The sequence below is a fragment of the Musca domestica genome, unplaced genomic scaffold (assembly GCF_030504385.1).
Source record: "Musca domestica strain aabys unplaced genomic scaffold, Musca_domestica.polishedcontigs.V.1.1 2, whole genome shotgun sequence".
Classification (NCBI taxonomy): domain Eukaryota; kingdom Metazoa; phylum Arthropoda; class Insecta; order Diptera; family Muscidae; genus Musca; species Musca domestica.
The window spans coordinates 40,936,683-40,955,263 of record NW_026712249.1 but is presented as its reverse complement, the minus strand read 5'-3'; positions in this window follow the sequence as shown (position 1 = coordinate 40,955,263).

The window sequence follows — 18,581 nt, the reverse complement described above, 5'->3', positions numbered from 1 at the left end:
GTTTTGGATGGCCATCCAAAAATATTCAATGTGTGAAATAGTTTGCCAACTTTTGTAGACAAAATACGAAAATGTCAATTCCAGTGACTTTTTGGAGAATTCACAAATCCAGGAAAGACGCACTTCTGACTATTTCGTGAACGCTGATTTCATTGAAGAATATAGTCAAATGTCTGTATCTCATATAGATGCGTTTCAGTCAAAAACCAATAATAAATGTTCCAGATCTAGGAAGACAATTTACGTGCAACATCTACCAATAAATTGCAAATGAGCAAATTAGTTTAAGTTGCTATTATTCGAAAATTAGAGAACGAAACCTGATGGTTTTCTTTTATTATTTGTCACAATATCTTGTGGAATTCTTTCGAGTATCTCGCCTATATAAAATGTATCGTTTATTATAGTGTTGTAGGGTATTCAACGGTCGGCCCCGCTCGACTGTAGCCTTTGCTTACTTGTTTTTAATGAATCTTTTTTACTGTAACCAAGCAATTACTTTTCCTAAAGTCAACTTCCCTATCCCTTGCCACCACCACAATTTTGATAGCAACATTTTTAAAGATAACCATAAATCTGATTATAATTTCATCACTACTTTCCCCACCACCCTGCAAGACTTTCATCAATAAACGGGGCCGAAAATAAACTTCAAATCACCATTATACAAATTAGCCGTAGGGTCTTGATGGCCTATTTAAATGTTTTGCTAGTTTTTGAAGTTTAATGTAAAAGTACCAACGCCTTCTCCTTGCTTTCTTTCCTTTCGCTCCGCTTCAATGGAGGGTTACTTTTTGGTAGGGCCCCGAGAAGAAATCTTTAAAATTACAAAAGTTTGGAGGTTTTTGAAATGAATGCAAGCGAAAAATGGAAATGTGTGCTGCAGTATACAACACCCAAAAAAGTAAACTTGGGCGTTTAGTTTGTTCGCCCGTGTGTCGCTTAACTTTTCGTCAAGAAAAAAAAAACCGATTTAAGTAAAACTTTTGGTAAAACTAAAATTAAACCGTTAAGGTTTCTGTTTCTTGTTAACGACAGAAAGTCTGTTGTTTTCTTTCATTTCATTTCAATATGTTGGAATGTCTGGCCGGAAAAAAAAAATAAATTTGCAAAACTTAAATAAAAAACCCAACAACAACTGACAATGAGAGTTTTATTTACAACACCACAAACGAAAGAGAATTAAAAAAAAAAAAACATGAAAAACAAAAATGTTAAACCAAAAACTCTAACAACTGCTACTGTTGTCAATAGATTCCAGCCCCAAAATAGAAAGAGAACGTAACGTAGCAAATTGTCAACCAACCAACTTCGAATGCCAGCAAAGTCAGAAAACCGCGACAAACCCAACCAAATAGTATTTCAGAAGTGACGGTGAGAGCAAATAAGAAAACAACCAACAACAATAACAACCGGCAACAAACAACCAAAACTGTCATTATGTTGGTTACATTCGTTTGGTAAGAAACTCTTGACAATTTTTATTTCGTTTTTTTGGTTAATGGATGTTAGTTTTCTTACTGCCAAAGTTTGGTTTTTTTTTCTTCTTTTGTAGAATTCGTGGTTTTGCTCCTTAACTTTGTACGTTTTTTTCGTGGCATCCACGAATATATGTGACCTGCACAATTTGCCGGTATTGGTTTCGCTCTCTTTAGAGAAAAACAGTTCCAAGTACATACACATATACATATATAACAAAGGCCGTTTCATAAGGCGTTTCTTGTTGAAGAATAGAAAAAAAAACGAATATAAAAAATTAACAGTGGTAAGATTCAGTTTTTTTACAAATAACTTTGGAACATTCGGTGTTTCAAAAATCTTATTTCATTAATAAATTTGGTATTTTTTAAATATTTTTTATTGGCCATTAATGTTGCGGTCATGGATTTTTTAATGAGTATTTTTCATTGATCAACTGAGACATAATGATCGACGTTTGAGACAACTCTGTTAGGGGACATTAAGTAAAATAAAAAAAATGAAATTAGACCTACAAGTATGTTTTACGGAAGGTGAGTATTTATTACGAATATTTCTATAATGGTCCATGCATCCATACCTAGATTTCATTAATATTATTATTAGAAAATTTTAAAATTATTTTTGGAAGTTCAATAAGATCCACACAATGGGAGTTTTTTTTTTTTAATATTTTAAACCCATAAACACCGGAACCATAATTTTTTTTTTTTTTGAATTCTTAAAGTTCTATTAGTCTTATAAACGTTGTCATTTTTTTATTTTATTTTTTTTTTTTTTGAAAAATATTTTTAAAGGCCCATCAGAACCAAAAACGAAATTAAAATTAAAATTAAAAATTAAGAAAAATCAGAGCAAAAAAGTGAATTTTTTAAATAATTTCGTTTTGATGGAGCGTAAGACTCACAATTTTTTTGTTCAATATTTTAGAAGGATCATCAGCCCTAAAACGTAGATGTTTAACAAGTTTTTTTTTTTTTTTTTTTGAAGGGAAATCTGATCCATGGTTCCATTTTTACCTTACCTAGACCCAACACGTGAATTTTTAAGAATATTTTTAGAGGTATATCAGATATATAAACGTGAATTTTTAAGGAATATTTTTAAAGCTACCATCAGACCCATAAAAGTTAATTTTGAAAGAATATTTTTAAAGGCACCATCACACCTACCACCAGGTACCATCAGACCTATAAACGTGGATTTTTAAAGAATATTTTTAGAGGTATGTGCATTGTGCATTTTTAAGAAATATTTTTTGAGGTACCATCAGACCCATAAAGGTAGATTTTTAAAGAATATTTTTAGAGACACCATCAGACCCATTACGTGGACTATTAAGGAATATTTAAAGCGGTAACTTTAGAACCTTAAACGTGGATTTTTAAAGAATATTTTTTTGAGGTACCATCAAACCCCTAAAGAATATATTTAGAAGTACCATCAGACCCATGAACGTGGATTTCTAAAGAATATTTTTTTGAGGTACCATCAAACACCTAAAGAATATATTTAGAGGTACCATCAGACCCATGAACGTGGATTTTTAAAGAATATTTTTTTGAGGTACCATCAAACCCCTAAAGAATATATTTAGAGGTACCATCAAACCCCTAAACTGGGATTTTTAAAGAATATTTTTACAGGTACCGTCAGATCCATAAACGTGGTGTTTTAAAGAATATATTTTAAGGTACCAGCAAACCCCTAAACTAGGATTTGTAAGAATATTTTTAGAGGTACCGTCAGATCCAAAACGTAGTTTCCTAAAGAATATTTTTAGAGGTACCATCAAACCCTTAACTAGAATTTGTGAAGAAAATTGTTATGAGGTACCATCAGACCCCTAATTTTACATTTTCCTTCCAATTAGTGGAGGGGTTTAAAGTACAGACTCGGCCGATCACAGTTGTTTGTGGATTTTTAAGAATATTTTTACGACTTAGAATTTTCAAAAAACGCGGATTTTTAATACCTTTGTAAGGAACATGGATTTGTAATGTCTTTAGAAAGGGACGTAGATTTTAGGTATATTTTTAAAGGAGGTGGATTATCAAGTATTTTTGAAGGAAGTGGATTTTTTATAGAACGAGAATTCTCAAGACTTTCTCAATGAATGTGATTTTTAAAACTTATTTATGATTTTTTTATTTTAAAGATTTTTGAAGGAATTTGAAAACATTTATACAGATCTGGATTTTTAAGATTTTTAAAGGTCGTAAATTTGTGAAAAAAATGAAGTCGAGGAGTTGTAAAACCTTTAGACATCATTTTTGAAGGACATATATTTTTAATATTTTTAATGGACGTTAATTGGTATGACTTTTGTTAATACATTTGTAAAGGACGTAGATATTTAAGACTGTTTAGAGGAAGTACATTTTAAGACTATTTAAGAGGAGGTCTAATAGGAATACATTTTGAAGAATATGAAATTTGAAGACTTTTTAAGGACAATGATACTGAAGGCTTTTTAATGAATGTGGTTTCTGAGACGTGTATTTTAAGGATATTTTAAGTTTTAAGACCGTTTAAAAGGGTGTGCATTCTTAAGACTGTGAAAAGGACGTTAATCTTTAAGATATTTATTGTTGGGGTTTTTTCTTAGAACGTGGATTTGTAATACATTTGTAAAGGAAACCCTATTTTTATGAGAGGTCGATCATGAAAGCATTTTGAAGGATGTGGAATTATAAGATTTTTAAGGACACAAACTTTATAGTCTTTGTAATTGATCTAGTTTCTACGAATTTTGTCACAGGCATGATATTTGAGGTGAGGATTTTTAGACTACGTAGGCCGTGAATTTTAGCGTTTGTTTTTAGGATAGTGGAATTCCAAGACATTCTAAAGTACAAAACCTTTTAAAACATTTTCAAAAAGCTAGGAATTTTGTGGGTTTATTTAGAATTTTTTTATTTTATTTTTTTTTAAGAAAGTCAAGTCATTCTAAACATTAAAAAAATCTGAAATACCCTCGCTGGTTTTTTATGAACGATATTAATAAATGTAGGAAAACCAGGGAGATTTTTAAGTTTTTTTTGGAAGAACACTTAGATCTAAAATTGTGATATTGAAGGGTCGTTAGTTTTTATACCCTACAACACTATGTGTTGGGGGTATTATAAGTTTGATTGGCCCAGAATTTATGTAACACCTCGAAATATTGGTTTCCCATATAGGAAAGTATATATGGATCTTCCTATCTCGCCGAGCTGAGACGATCTAGCTATGTATGTCCGTTCGTCCGTCTGTCCATGTTAATTTGTAATCACTCTACAGGTCGCAATTATGGTCCGATCTTCACGAAATTTAAAATGGAGGTGGGGTCAGAATAGAAGCCTATTTCTTTTGGAGATGATCGCCAAATGTTTAGGGGTTGAAATGGACCAAATACTGAAAAAATATCGGATTTTGCAGTAGCTACACAGGTCGCAATTATAGACCAATCGACCAATCGGAATTTCGTATGTAACTAGAGTTTAGGGCGGGAAAGAAGCCTACCAATTAGGGTGGTCATCGGATAATATTTAGCGGGTAAAATAGACCATATATTTTGTGTTGAAAAAATTCAACATTTTTCATTAAACCGTCAATATTTTAAATCCCGGCGAAATCACGAAGCTATGACAAGGTTACTTCTGACCTTTACATTGATGTTAACATCCAACAAATCGGATATATAGCAAAATATGTGCGATATATATGTCTATCAAAGAAGATATGCTTGAAAGATCCCTTATATGACGAGAACGGCTGAACTGATTTCGACAGTTCTCATTAATTCAGAATGGCCTCTTGGCAGGAAAGAAAAAACGTCTAAAAAATCGCACAAAAAATATCTCTAAAACGATGAAAATTTTGATTTTGTAACATTTTCTCATATTTTTCAGTTTTGTCATATTTTTGGCATATTTTCATTTTGAATCAAACATTTGGTAATATTTCTACAGCTAACAAAACTAAGTAGTTAGGATATGAGGATATCATATACAGATCGCATTTAGGGCCCGATCCTTACGAAATTTTGCATGGGTATAAGATGAGGGTCAGAATAGAAGCCTACTCTTTTTGGAGATTATCGCAACATATTTAGGGGTTGAAATGGACCAAAAAACTGCAAAATTGTCAGCAGGTCGTATTTATCGCCCGATTGGTTCCAGATCTAGGAAGACCATTTACGCAAATTAGTTTAAGTTGCTATTATTCGAAAATTAGAGAACGAAACCTGATGGGTTTCTTTTATTATTTGTCACAATATCTTGTGGAATTCTTTCGAGTATCTCGCCTATATAAACAGTATCGTTTATTATAGTGTTGTAGGGTATTCAACGGTCGGCCCCGTTCGACTGTAGCCTTTTCTTACTTGTTTTAATAATAAAATGTTCAACCACAGTTAAATGTTTGCTCCACTGTCTCTCCTCAAACGAAGTATTTATTTCACACGTACAAAATTACAACTATTGGTTCAACGTATTGAGAAAAACAGTAGGCAACAATGGCATAGCTTTGAGGCAACAAAAACAACAACAAAATTAAAACATAAAATCTAGTTTTGTGCAATGAACAGTTGTTGGGTCTTATGGAACAAACTCATTGAACTGTGTTCGACGAATTCTGTAACATTTTTCTCTCTTTTCATTCTATTTTCGAACAGTTTTTTTTTTTTTTTTTTTTTTTTTTATCTGAGAAGGTATGGGTTTTTTAAGGCTGCATGTATAGTTTACTAATTGACACACACACACATGCACAGGCCCATGCATGCAGAATAAAAAGCAAATCGACAATGATGGTGATTACTGGTACTGGGACAGCACTACCATACTGTCGAGGTCATGCACCAGTTTGTGTTTTTTTTCTTCGTTCGGTTTCTCCGTTTCACATTAGTTTTCGTCGTCGTCTCAGTCTTTTTGCTGCCACACTTTGCCACCAGCTACACAACACAAATGACATAAAATCAGAAAAAGATACCTTTCGATTTTTGTGGCATATTCCATATGAGAATGGCTGGTTGGCTGGCTGTCTGCCTTTGGCAGCCATCTACACTTGGGCCATTTGTTGATGCTCTGATAATGACAGGCAGTCAGGCAGTCAGGCTGAGCATACATTTGAGCCGAATGAAATAATAGGTTAGTGGTGTTCATTTTCCAACGTTTGGGTTTCTTAAAGCTCTAGGCTCTATTTTAAAGATGAAATTCTTTTCCCATTTTTTTTTCATTCAAATTAAATTTGATTTGAAAGAAATTTTGAAAAGTTAAGACAGCTGTTCATTTTGTTGCAATGTTTAACTGTGCCTTCAGAACAGATACCCATTGTGATATGTGTCTAGAGGGCTTTTGTTACTTTTTTTTCATTGTTGTGTTCTCACTGCAATCGCTGCCGGAGATCCGGTTAGGCATTGAAATAGAAATCATAATAAAAACTGAAAACATACATATTTTCCAGTTTTTATTTTCTTTTCTTCCGTTTCCATTTCCATGAAGTAAATGCTTAAGTTGTGATGACACTTGTTTCATGGGAACACAGTGTTACTTGCGATGTGACATAGATGCAAATATCCTTGAAAGGTGTGGTTGACGACAGTTAATGACAAATACTGTGGCCATGACTTAAAAGAGGGAAAGTTGTAACGTTTAAATGATGGTCAACATAAATGGATCAAGATTAGAATTTTGATCTTAGAAATGAAGAATCGGAAAATGGAGTTTGTCATTTATGTGATTTGAGATCATGTTGTCTTTTTCACAGCCTAATCTGCCGGATACACCACCAAGGTGTTAATGGATGGCTCCAAAGTGAGCATGAAATCGGCTCTACTGTAATCGCACATGAGGTAAACACACCAACCTCTGGTAACTATCGAAAATGGAAATCACACCAACTAGGCTGATATGGAAAAGTCCACATGAACATTTTAGAATCCTTCCAACAGTTCGAGTTAAGCCTATTTACTTCTCAATAGGCACAATTTGCTCAGTGTAGGATTTTTTTTTATCAAAACTTCATACATCGTACTAAATTTTCAGACCTTAAAGGTTTTATACTTTATTTAAATTTTTTATACTCTCTACCATCGTATTTATATTTTCTTATATATTAACTTTGTCATTCCGTTTATAACCCCTCGAAATATACATTTTAGACCCCATAAACTATATATGTTCTTGATCAGCATAAAATTGGTGTATATTATGTATATTAGGTCTGCAAGACTTTTGGTATTGAAAATGGGCCATGTAGATTCACGTTTTCTTATAGCCCCCATATAATGGTACATCCCGATATTCGGTATTTTGATGATTTTAGCGACATTATTCGCCGGAATTGTTTCAAATTTGGTAGTTGAAGTTCGTAATGGGTACTACAGCCTATGACAGAAAATTGTCTGTGCAGATCCACGTTTTTGGTATAGCCCCCATATAATGGTTCCTCCCTATATTCGGTATGAACTACATTATTCACCGATTTTTTTCGCATTTGAATATTGTAATGGCTTATGACAAAAGTTGCCTATGCAGGTCCACGTCGTCGTATAGACCCTAAAATAATGGTCATATTCGGTATTTTTAAGATTTTAACAAAATTTCATTTCACAAATCACTTCCAGATACCAACAGAGGCCTCCACACAAAATTTCGGGATTTCCACCCCGTTTCTTCACCCAATACTATTCAGTACTTTTTGTGCAAATATAGTACACATTTCAAAAGAAACTTCCATATTTTAATCACAGACCCCAACAAATTTACTTTCCGACCTTGATTCTCATACCAAATTACAAGTCTTTAATTCCATCCGTTCACCTAATACCAAATTGTGCCATTTTAAAAGTTTAGTACTATTTTAGCACTTTTCGTAACCTTAAAGTTAGAATTTCCAAAAACCCTTTGGTACACATATATCCTGCACTTCATTAGTGACTCTCATTGCAAATTTCAGAATGTTTTCTGTATCTATTCACCCAATGCCAAATATAGTACCATTTAGTACTTTTCGTAAAATTATACACATTTCACAATTTCCGAAACCACCTCCATATTTCGAGGGTACACATGAAACACATTTCAAGCACTACCTGTTAAACCAATACCAAATTATACCAAATATAGTGCTATAATACTTTTCCTGCACTTGTAGTACACATTTCCATAACCACCTACATATATAAACGTACTTCCCAACCTTGATTTTTTGCAAATTTCAGAATGTTTTCTGTATCCCTTCACCCAATGCCAAATATAGTACCATTTAGTAATTTTCGTACAATTATACACACTTCACTATTATAGTACTATTTCGAAACCACTTCCATAAATTGATTTTCATACAAAATTTAAATTTTTAAGCTCTATCTACCAAATACCAAATCACATAATACCAAATGGTACCATTTAAGAAGTTTAGTACCATTTTAGAACTTTCCGTAACCTAAAAGTTCCAATTTCCAAAAAATCCTTGGCACATCTATCTTGCGCCACATCAGTGACTCTTATTTAAAATTTCAGAATCTGCACTCCATCAGCGACTCCTAGTCGAAATTTCAGAATTCTCGTTATTCTGTTTCTCCAATACAAAGTATTTAATTTTTAGTTCATTTTAGAACTTTTCGTACCCCTTTGGCACGAATTTACAAAAACCCAGCCTTATATCCCGCCTGCTCCTCAAGACTAACCTCATTTAAAATCTCAAGATTCTAGCTTCAGTTGTGTCTTCTTGCGTAGATTCTCGGCCAATCAGTTTTTTTTTTTTTTTTTTTTTTTTTGAAAATTAGACTGCTAGCCATAGAAGAGGGTGGGTACAGGATGAAATAGACTGATAAATCCAATCCACATTAATCAGATATTTTTTTTTCGAAGCAGTGGAGTATTATATCAATATTGCCATGTTTGGCAGACGCTTTATATTCACCCGGTGTTAAGACACCTGTGAGTTAGACCGCAAGATAGAGGCTCACATTAAACCACAAACAGGTATTGCCGGGTTTGGATCAAACCGGATATTCTTTTCGAGATTTATCGAATTCATCAGACGAAAATGGCTAAATCGACTTCGTATGTCCCGAAACGGATTTCGTCTAAAGATGTAGGATCCTAAAGAGTTTTTTAAATGAGTCGCATATTGGTCTCTTCAAATATCTTCTGCCTATTCTTGGCAGCCGCAAAGATGATACGAACACATGTTAGATTGACAATATATCTCTCTAAGTCTTTTTTAAAAAAATAGAATGGAATAAATAATACACCACTCCTCAAAGGGCTTCTCTCTTCAAATATCCACGTGTTTTCATGCCTTGCTAGAAACACAACCTCATCCTCATCATTAGCAACGTAAATTAACTCAATGATTTAAAATTTCAAATATTTAATGTTTCAATAAACATTTTCAAACGCAAATCTTCAATCGCTATCGCCACTTTACATAAGCAAAGCTACGCAGACCCCCCAAAACAGAAGAAGGTATCTGACAGATGTTCTACACAGATTTATTTGAAAGTTCATATCTACTCATCCACACATAAGTTTATCTCGCTGTCAGTCAATATCTGTTTGTATGCCTGTCTGTCCGTCGGTCTGTCTGTCTGCCAAAACATATCTCTCTTAGCAGTACCGAATACCTACATGTGTACGTACTTGAGTCTATATTATGGCTATTTGTTTAACATAAATTGTTAATAATCTTCTCAGCAGTAAGACCAAAAAACAATAACAACACCACGGCAGCTGATGCATCTCTTAACAAATAACGAAACATAAAAAACAACAACAACAAACTGGAACTCACTTTATAAACAATCAACCAAAAAATAAAAACAAAAAAAGAAAATGCCAAAACAACAAACAAGAGGCAACATCATAAATTGACAGAGAAGGGAATGAATGAAGGAAGGGAAAAAAAAAAGCAAGGGGCCAGTGAAAGGTCGTGTCAAAACCAAGGGAGAAATTTCTTTTCGGAGGGGGAGATGAGCAGCAGCAGATATTAATGTAACAATTGGTTGTGTTGTTCCCGGCATTTCCAAAAAAAAAAAAAAAATAAATAAACGAAACAAACGAAAAAAACGTCAAAACAACAACTTAAATAAAAATCAAATATTGTTGTTGCTGTGGTTTTGTGGTTGTTACCACAATTGCTACAGTTGTTACCTACGTATTAGGCTAGCCAGCTAGCTAGTAGCCTATGACGTCTAGCCAGCCGGTCAAACAAAAAAGCTGTTATTTAAAACTTTTTCGATACTTTTTTTGTCGCTTTTCTTTGTTAAATGTGAATATAAGCTTCATAAAAAAATAACCGAAACACAAAAAAGAAATATGACGAGTTTTAACTCAGCCAATAAATGGGAATAAAAAGGTATATGGTTAATAATACATACGTGTGTACACATGTTTGTACATGTGTACACACATATGTATATTTTTGGGTATTCATATGTTTGGTTTTCAAATAAAGCATATGGTAATTCCCCCCTTTTGTGATTCCCCCCGCATCAGATATCATGCCTTTCTATGCATTGTGATTAGCACGAAACTGGCTGCTATTATTGTTTACAATTTTGAGGGGCTTTTTTTAATTGTTGTTAACGTGTTTATTTTCTTATTGTTTTTTATTTATATTTAACCATATGGGTTTTGAAATTGTTTAGATTATATTTTTGTTGAATATCAATTTCTTTGGAAATAATGCTAAATGTTGTTTTTTTTTTAATTTTAACAGTTAAAAGCAACGTAAATAATAAATTTTAAATACAAGTTTAATAAAATTTAATTTTACTGCAATAATTAAAACGGTGGCTTATCACAAAGCAATTTAATCCAAATAATTGACGTTTAGAAAATATACAAAGTCGAGGATGTTTCGATAATATTTTTGTCGTCGATTTTTTAAAAATACTTTGGGTAATTTTCCCCAATTTTGATTTCTAGACTAAAAGCATGATTTCGATTTTAGTTTTTTAAAATTTGGTGAGTTTTTAATTGTCTTTTATTTTCTTCTTTTTTATATTTAACCATATTGGCCTAAAACTTTTTAGACATGTTACAATTCGAATTTTAACAAGTAAAATTACATTAAGTTCGTCCAGGTCGAACTTCTAATACCCTCCACCATTTGGTAAAGAAACATTTTTTTATGGAAAAATATCCGGATTCAAAAGTGTTTCACTTTAAACTGCAAACTCCAGTAAGATCAGTTGGAGAATTGTTGGAGCCGATATATGGGGGGTCATACTCAAATATCAAATTTTACATAATTTTGTGGGTAAATGCGACTAGGATGACTAGGACCAATATGGACAATGATCTGATGCCGGCTGTAGAATCTAGTATGAAGTCCAAACCCCCAATTTCACACAAACCTATTTGAAAATGTGGCTCAAGACGTCAAAATACGAAACATCCGATAGAAGTGATATATGTGCGCTATTATAAAACGCAAACCTAAATATGCAATATTCTCCCACCTGAGTTGGAACGCATAACGAACTACAAATACCAACTTTTAGACAAATCCATAGAAAAATGTGTGGTAAAACTATCAAAATACCGAACATCGGGAGGTACCGATATAAGGGGGTTATACGCAAATGAGCACCTATATGTACAATGTTCCTCCATCGGAGCTAGAACCAATTATGAACTACAAATACCAATTTTAGGCAAATTCGTGGAAAAATGTGGCTAAAACAATCATCAATATGGGAACTATACGATAATGTAGACCGTAACCAATGTTTTGTCACCGGAACTGGAATCCATTAAAAGCAACAAATATTAATTTTTAGACAAATCTATTAAAAAATGTGGCAAAAATAATCCAAATAACGAATATCAAAAAGTACCCTTATATGGCGGCTATCCCAAAACGTGGACCGATATCTCTCATTTTAAATACCAACCATCCTAGACACAATGCCAACTACTACAGGGTTGCCCAAATTCGACGGACCCATGTTTTTTTCCAATCGACGAGGCTTATCCGCAGGCAACATTCTTTGCGTCAATTGAATTTTGTACCACGAATAATCCGTGGTAAAGTGGACCGAGCCATGCCCAACTGCTGAGAACGGCGTTTTTGGGATGTTCTTGGAAACCTCTCAACACTGGCTCGTACGGCAGCGATATTCTCAGCCGATCGCCTTGGTCGACTTTTATATGGCCTCTTCGGATTAGAAAGAGCCTTACCAGTCGAAAATTTTTCGTATAAACGCTTAATGGTGTTCTTAGAAGGCGCACTTCTCACATTTGTTAATGTTTTAAAAGCACGTTGAGTTTTCACAATTGACTTCTTCCGTTGAATGTAAATTTCAACTATTTCGCGTGGAGTGTATTGGTTCATGGTAAAAATCTGCTTGGACTGACGCTTCAAACGCGGTATGTCATTAAGCGATGTGACATCTCTGTCAAAAGTTATGGCGTTGCCAGATGGGTCCGTCGAATATGGGCAACCCTGTATGCCAAATTTTAAAACCGTACGTCAAATAATTTGAGCTGTATAGTGATTTCAACAGACAGACGGACATTGTTAAATCGACTCAGAATTTTATGCTGATCATGAATATAAGTTCCTTTTGCGGTCTATGACAAATATTTAGGAATGTTACAAACGGAATAACAAATTTGAGGTGGAGGGCATAATAATTTGTGGAAAATGTCAAATGGGCTTTTAGATTAAAAACTCCAAAGTAGTTTTGGGTTCTTAGGCCAAATGTTGATAAGGTCCTTATATAATTTGTTGACCATTTACAAAGGGACCCCTACACTTTGAGATACATTGAGCTTTCAAATGTGATAGAGATATTTGGATTACATCAATTATCATTGAAATGAAAATGAGTCATATGGACCACCTTTCTGGAACAGTCCCCTTATAAGGATATAAAGAGTCTTAAGATGGATGAAATCTTTCACATGTTAACACGTCAGCAATATATTTTAAACTTCGTATATTCAAATATTTCTCTCAACCAGTAATCTGATGTGTATATATAGCCTGCCTCTCCTTTTGCTACCCCCTTTAAAAATTGCATAAAAGTGGAAATTACTGTTCGATTTTCATTAGTGATTTTTCTCCAGCTCAATTCTCACCCAATACCAAATTTATTACTATTTCGTACTTTTCGTACAATTATGGTACACATCTCCCAAACCATCTCAATATTTCAATTTCAGATACCAACGGAGACATCAATACCAAGTTTCAGGATTCCAGTTCTATTGCTTCACCCAATACCCAATTTGATACCACTTAGTGTATTTCGAACTATATAGTAAACATTTCCAAAACCACACAAACGGTGACATCCATATAAAATTTCAGAATTTTATCACTATCCCTTTACTCAATATCAAATATATACACACTTCCGAAATCACAGCGATTCTAATACAAAATGAAATTTAAAGAAATCTGTTCACTCAATATCAAATTATACCAAACATAGTACTATTTAGTACTTTTCGTGTACTTGTGGTACACATATCTAGACCCACTTCCTTACCACGAACCTATCACCAATAGGGACCCCAATACATTCGAACACTTAGCTTACATTTCCAAAACCAAATGTATATATCAAACTTGCTTTCCAACCTTGATCTTCACACTAAATTTCAAGTTTTTAGCTCTATTCGTTTACGTAATACTAAATGGTACCATTTTAGAACTTTTCGTAATCTGAAAACTCGAAATTCCAAAACCCCCTTTTACATCCTGCACTGCACTTCATCAGTGACTTCAAATTTTGTTTGTATCCCTTCACCCAATACCAAATATAGTACCATTTGTTGCAGAATTATACATCACTCCGGTTGTTCAATGCAAAATATTCAGTTTTTAGTACATTTGTGTGCTTTTCATACCCTTTTAGTATGAATTTTGCGCGATGTTTAAGAATACTTAAGATATAATTGTGGGTACCACAAAAGTTTTTGGTTACGAGAAATCCATTAAAATTGATAAATGCACTTTGAAGCTATTATTATTCAATTTTTTAAAAATTTCTCATATGTCAAGAAATTTGAAAAACAAAAATACCTATGCGATTTTGACAAATACAACATTTACATCATTGAATTTCTAATACTTTTATTTAAAAAAAACTGATTTCAGAATACATTCCAAAAAATTGAAATACAAAATCGAAACAGCAAACTCGAGATATTTGATTAAAGACTTGCAATAAAAGATAAGAGCAAATAATGTCTATTTAAACTTGATTTTGTTCTTTTTTCGAAATTTTCTTAAAACAGGCAATTAAATTCAAAGTAAAATAAACGACAGAGAGGTTAAAAAATGACAAAAAATAGCAGCAACATGGCGTGGCAAGAAAAATATACGGCTGGCTACGGCTCAGAGCAAGAGCAAACCAGTTCGTAAAACTGGAGTTAAAGTCAAACCAAACGAACTTGACCAACTTCCAAAAGACTTTGAATAAAAGAACAAAACTAAGAAAATCGAAAAAAAGAAAAACAACTAAAAATCAAAATTCCAAGAAATCGAAAATGGTGGTTTCCATTAAAAATTTGCAATGAAAAAAAAAAAAAAAAAAAAAAAACAAAACTGAAAAACGAAGAATTTAAGACATCATAGAAATTATTTCCATAATGATGTGTTTTGCACAGAAAGAGATGATTTAACAAATCGCACGTTTCATTTAATGATTTCAAAGTAAATTTGAACATTTATGACGTATACAATATGGCAACAAGAAATAATTAAAAATCTCAACTTAAATTCATGGGATTTTTCTAACGTTGAGATTTTTGTTTAGAAATAAATATCTAGAAATATCTTGTTTTTACTTAAGAGCAGCAAAAAAAAAAAACCGCAATTCATTTAAATGACTGATTTTGCAATACAAAGGAAGAGCTATGCTTTGCTAAATCTCTAACAAAGCAAAACGACAGATTAATTAGCACTAGCTGTTGTTGTTGTTTTTTTTTTTCAAAATGTGATCAAAAACAAAGCACGCTTTTGATTTTATGAAAGTGCTTTTCAAGTGTTTGCCTCAATATCTGATGGATTGACTGTATTTGAACATATTTTAAAACAAAATAAAAAAAATAAAAAAGCAATTGTTGATTAAATCAACATCATTAAATGTTATAGGAAGTAATTATCTCAACATCTCTAACAGCGCTTGTGAGCTATTCAATTTTTGCCATGGAGAGATAGGAAATGTGTGCGGGCTTTATGTACAAAATTCATGAAATGTACTCAATTCGGAAGACCAAGGACGTTTTTTTTTTTTTTTTTTCAATACTCTGAAGGTGAAATATAATCCGATTTGAGATTTTACTAATGGGGCTAAATTTATTATGGCTTTTCAAAATTTTTATTTTCAAGGTTGGTGCAGTTCTGCAAAAACACCCTGTGCGTGTTGGGTTTTTGAAGATGGTCTGGGTTTTTGAAGATTCGTAACGAAAAGGTATTAATAAAACATATCAAACGAGCCCGAAAACCTGTAAAAGATGATAAAAAGGCAAACCAGTAAAGAAATGTCAAAAGTCGGGCGGGTGTGATTGCCTACCCGTAACAAATAAACGTTTTTGTTGGGAATTTATGTAAATTTGAACCTTTTTTGAATGCGTATTACGCCTTCAGAGCAGTTATAATTTGGAATCAAAGGAACTAATATATGGAGAAGGATTATGTTTAAAAATATATGTCGGAGCAATAGATATATGGGAAATGAGTTTCACCAAATGGAAAAATTCGGTTGAATGTGCAAAGGTTCCTTTAATTTGGGATGATATTTCAAATTAGGAGCACAATGACCGTGAAATCGGATGAAGATATATGTAAGGAAGCTAAATCCAAATCTGAACCGATTTCGATAAAATTTGAGAGATGTGTTTCTGGGATGTATCTGATATCTGGTACCAAATACCATTCGTGTGGAGTGCATATTACGAATGTGGGGGACTTAAGTTCCAGTTATATCCAAAACGATTTTTAACAAATTTGAAGTTCCCGCTTCTAGACTGAATTTGTTCTGATGTGACAAAATCCACTCCACTTGGGCTGATAATAAGCATTTGGCCCCAGTTCCATATTTTTGAACATTTTCGTATTAGGATTCCTCGCAATCAGTGCATTTCTGGTATTGTGACCTCGGCAAGAATACTGATAACAATTTGAGGAATATTTAACCCACAAAAGAGGCAACAAAGGAGTATTTTTGGTCCTTTTTTCTAAAATATTGTTATAAACTCCCCTTAAGCGGGTTCATAGCAGGTCAAAATATTCTACAAAATTATTTGCCATACAATTCTACTATAGATCCTAGAAGACCCCTAAACATGCGGTACGGTCAAAACGTGACCACCCTAGGTCTCCTTGGACCAAATTCGTCTGTCCGACCGTCCGCCCGTCTGGCTGGTGCGCACGATAACTCTCGCAGGGAGTATCCGATTTGGTCCAAACTTGGTACATCGTAATTTCATTATCAAACTCAGATCGAGTTTTGATATGGGCAAAATTGGTCCACTCCCTCTGGTAACTCCTCCACATAAGCTCAATTTTTTCATAGAAAATATGTAATTGACCTCATAGGAAGAGAAAGAATCATTTGATTTTTCTACAACTTTGCAAAACCCCAATCAGTGTCAGTGCTAGGTAAGGTGTGGAAATGGACAGTATCAACCGCCCTTCCCCTACCCCACAAAGGGTTAATGTGTTGAATAACCAAAAAGATCATAAAATCCGAAATGAGCATCCAGTTAACTTCATATTTAACACATCCCATTATTTCTCCTAACACAAGATCTAATGTGAAGATGGGATGTATCGATCCACTCTTTCTGGTACCTCCCCCACAAAGGATCAAAATTTTGAATACCCACGAAGCTCATAAAACGCGAAATTAACATCCGATTCCCTTCAGATATGATACGTCTAAATATTTCCATCAACACAAGATCTGTTATAAAGATGGTAGAGATCCGACCATTTCTTCTCGTAACTCCCCCACATAGGGTTCAAGAATTTGAAAACAAAACGCTCAAACATATCGAAATAAGCATAAAACTCCTGAACTTTCACACATACAAAAATTTTTGTGAACACAAGATCTGTTGGGAAGATGATATATATGTGCGTATCCATTCTGGTATCTCACCTACAAAGGGTGACATTTTTCAATACTTTTACCTGTCATACCTTGCGAAATAAGTCAGCGGCTTGCTGTTTCTAAATAGTTCTCTCAACCAGAAACCTGAGATGAATCTGGAATTTATGATTTCAGTTAAAATTGGATATAAATGTTGGATTTTCTTGTAATTTTACCCATATCAATACCTACTCCTTTGGGGGTCAACAATTTGAATAATCATAACAGAAGTCAAAATATATTTAAATAGTCGAACATTAGCTGAGGGTATACATCTGTCGGCAAAACCGATTTACACCTTTTAACTTGTTAACTCTACTTTCATAATCCCGAAGTTTCCCCGTAATTATTAACACTTGAATTTTTGCCGCACAGTCTTATTTAATGAATAAGTAAAGTAGCAAATAAGTTCTGCCGGCCCGAACATTTAATTCCCTCCACCCTTTTGAAGGGGATTTGAAATTTTCAAAAAAAAAAAAAAAAATAAAACATTTTAAAAAGTAGTAAGTTAAAAAATTCTATTAAATTTTAAAAATACCGAATATTGCCGTTATATTGGGGTCTGTACGACGTAATTGGTTGCCATTAGCCATTACCATATTCAAATTCGAAACTTGAAATAAACGGTGAATAATGTATCTAAAATCATCAAAATATCGTATATAGGGATAGACAGCATAGACAACTTTCTGTCTCAGGCTATAGCATCCATTAATAACGTCAAATACGATATCTCAAAAAATTTCGGTGGGTATTGTACCAAAACTCCTCAAAATACCGAATATAGGGAGGTACTGATATATGGGGTCTATACGAAGACCTAGACCTGCTTAGACAATTTTCTGTCATAGGCTGTACCATCCATTACGAATCTCAAATACCAAAATTGAAATAATTCCGGTGAATAATGTCGCTAATATCATCAAAATATCGAATATAAAGAGGTACCGTTATATGGGGGCTATACGAAGGCCCACATGGACTACATGGCCCATTTACG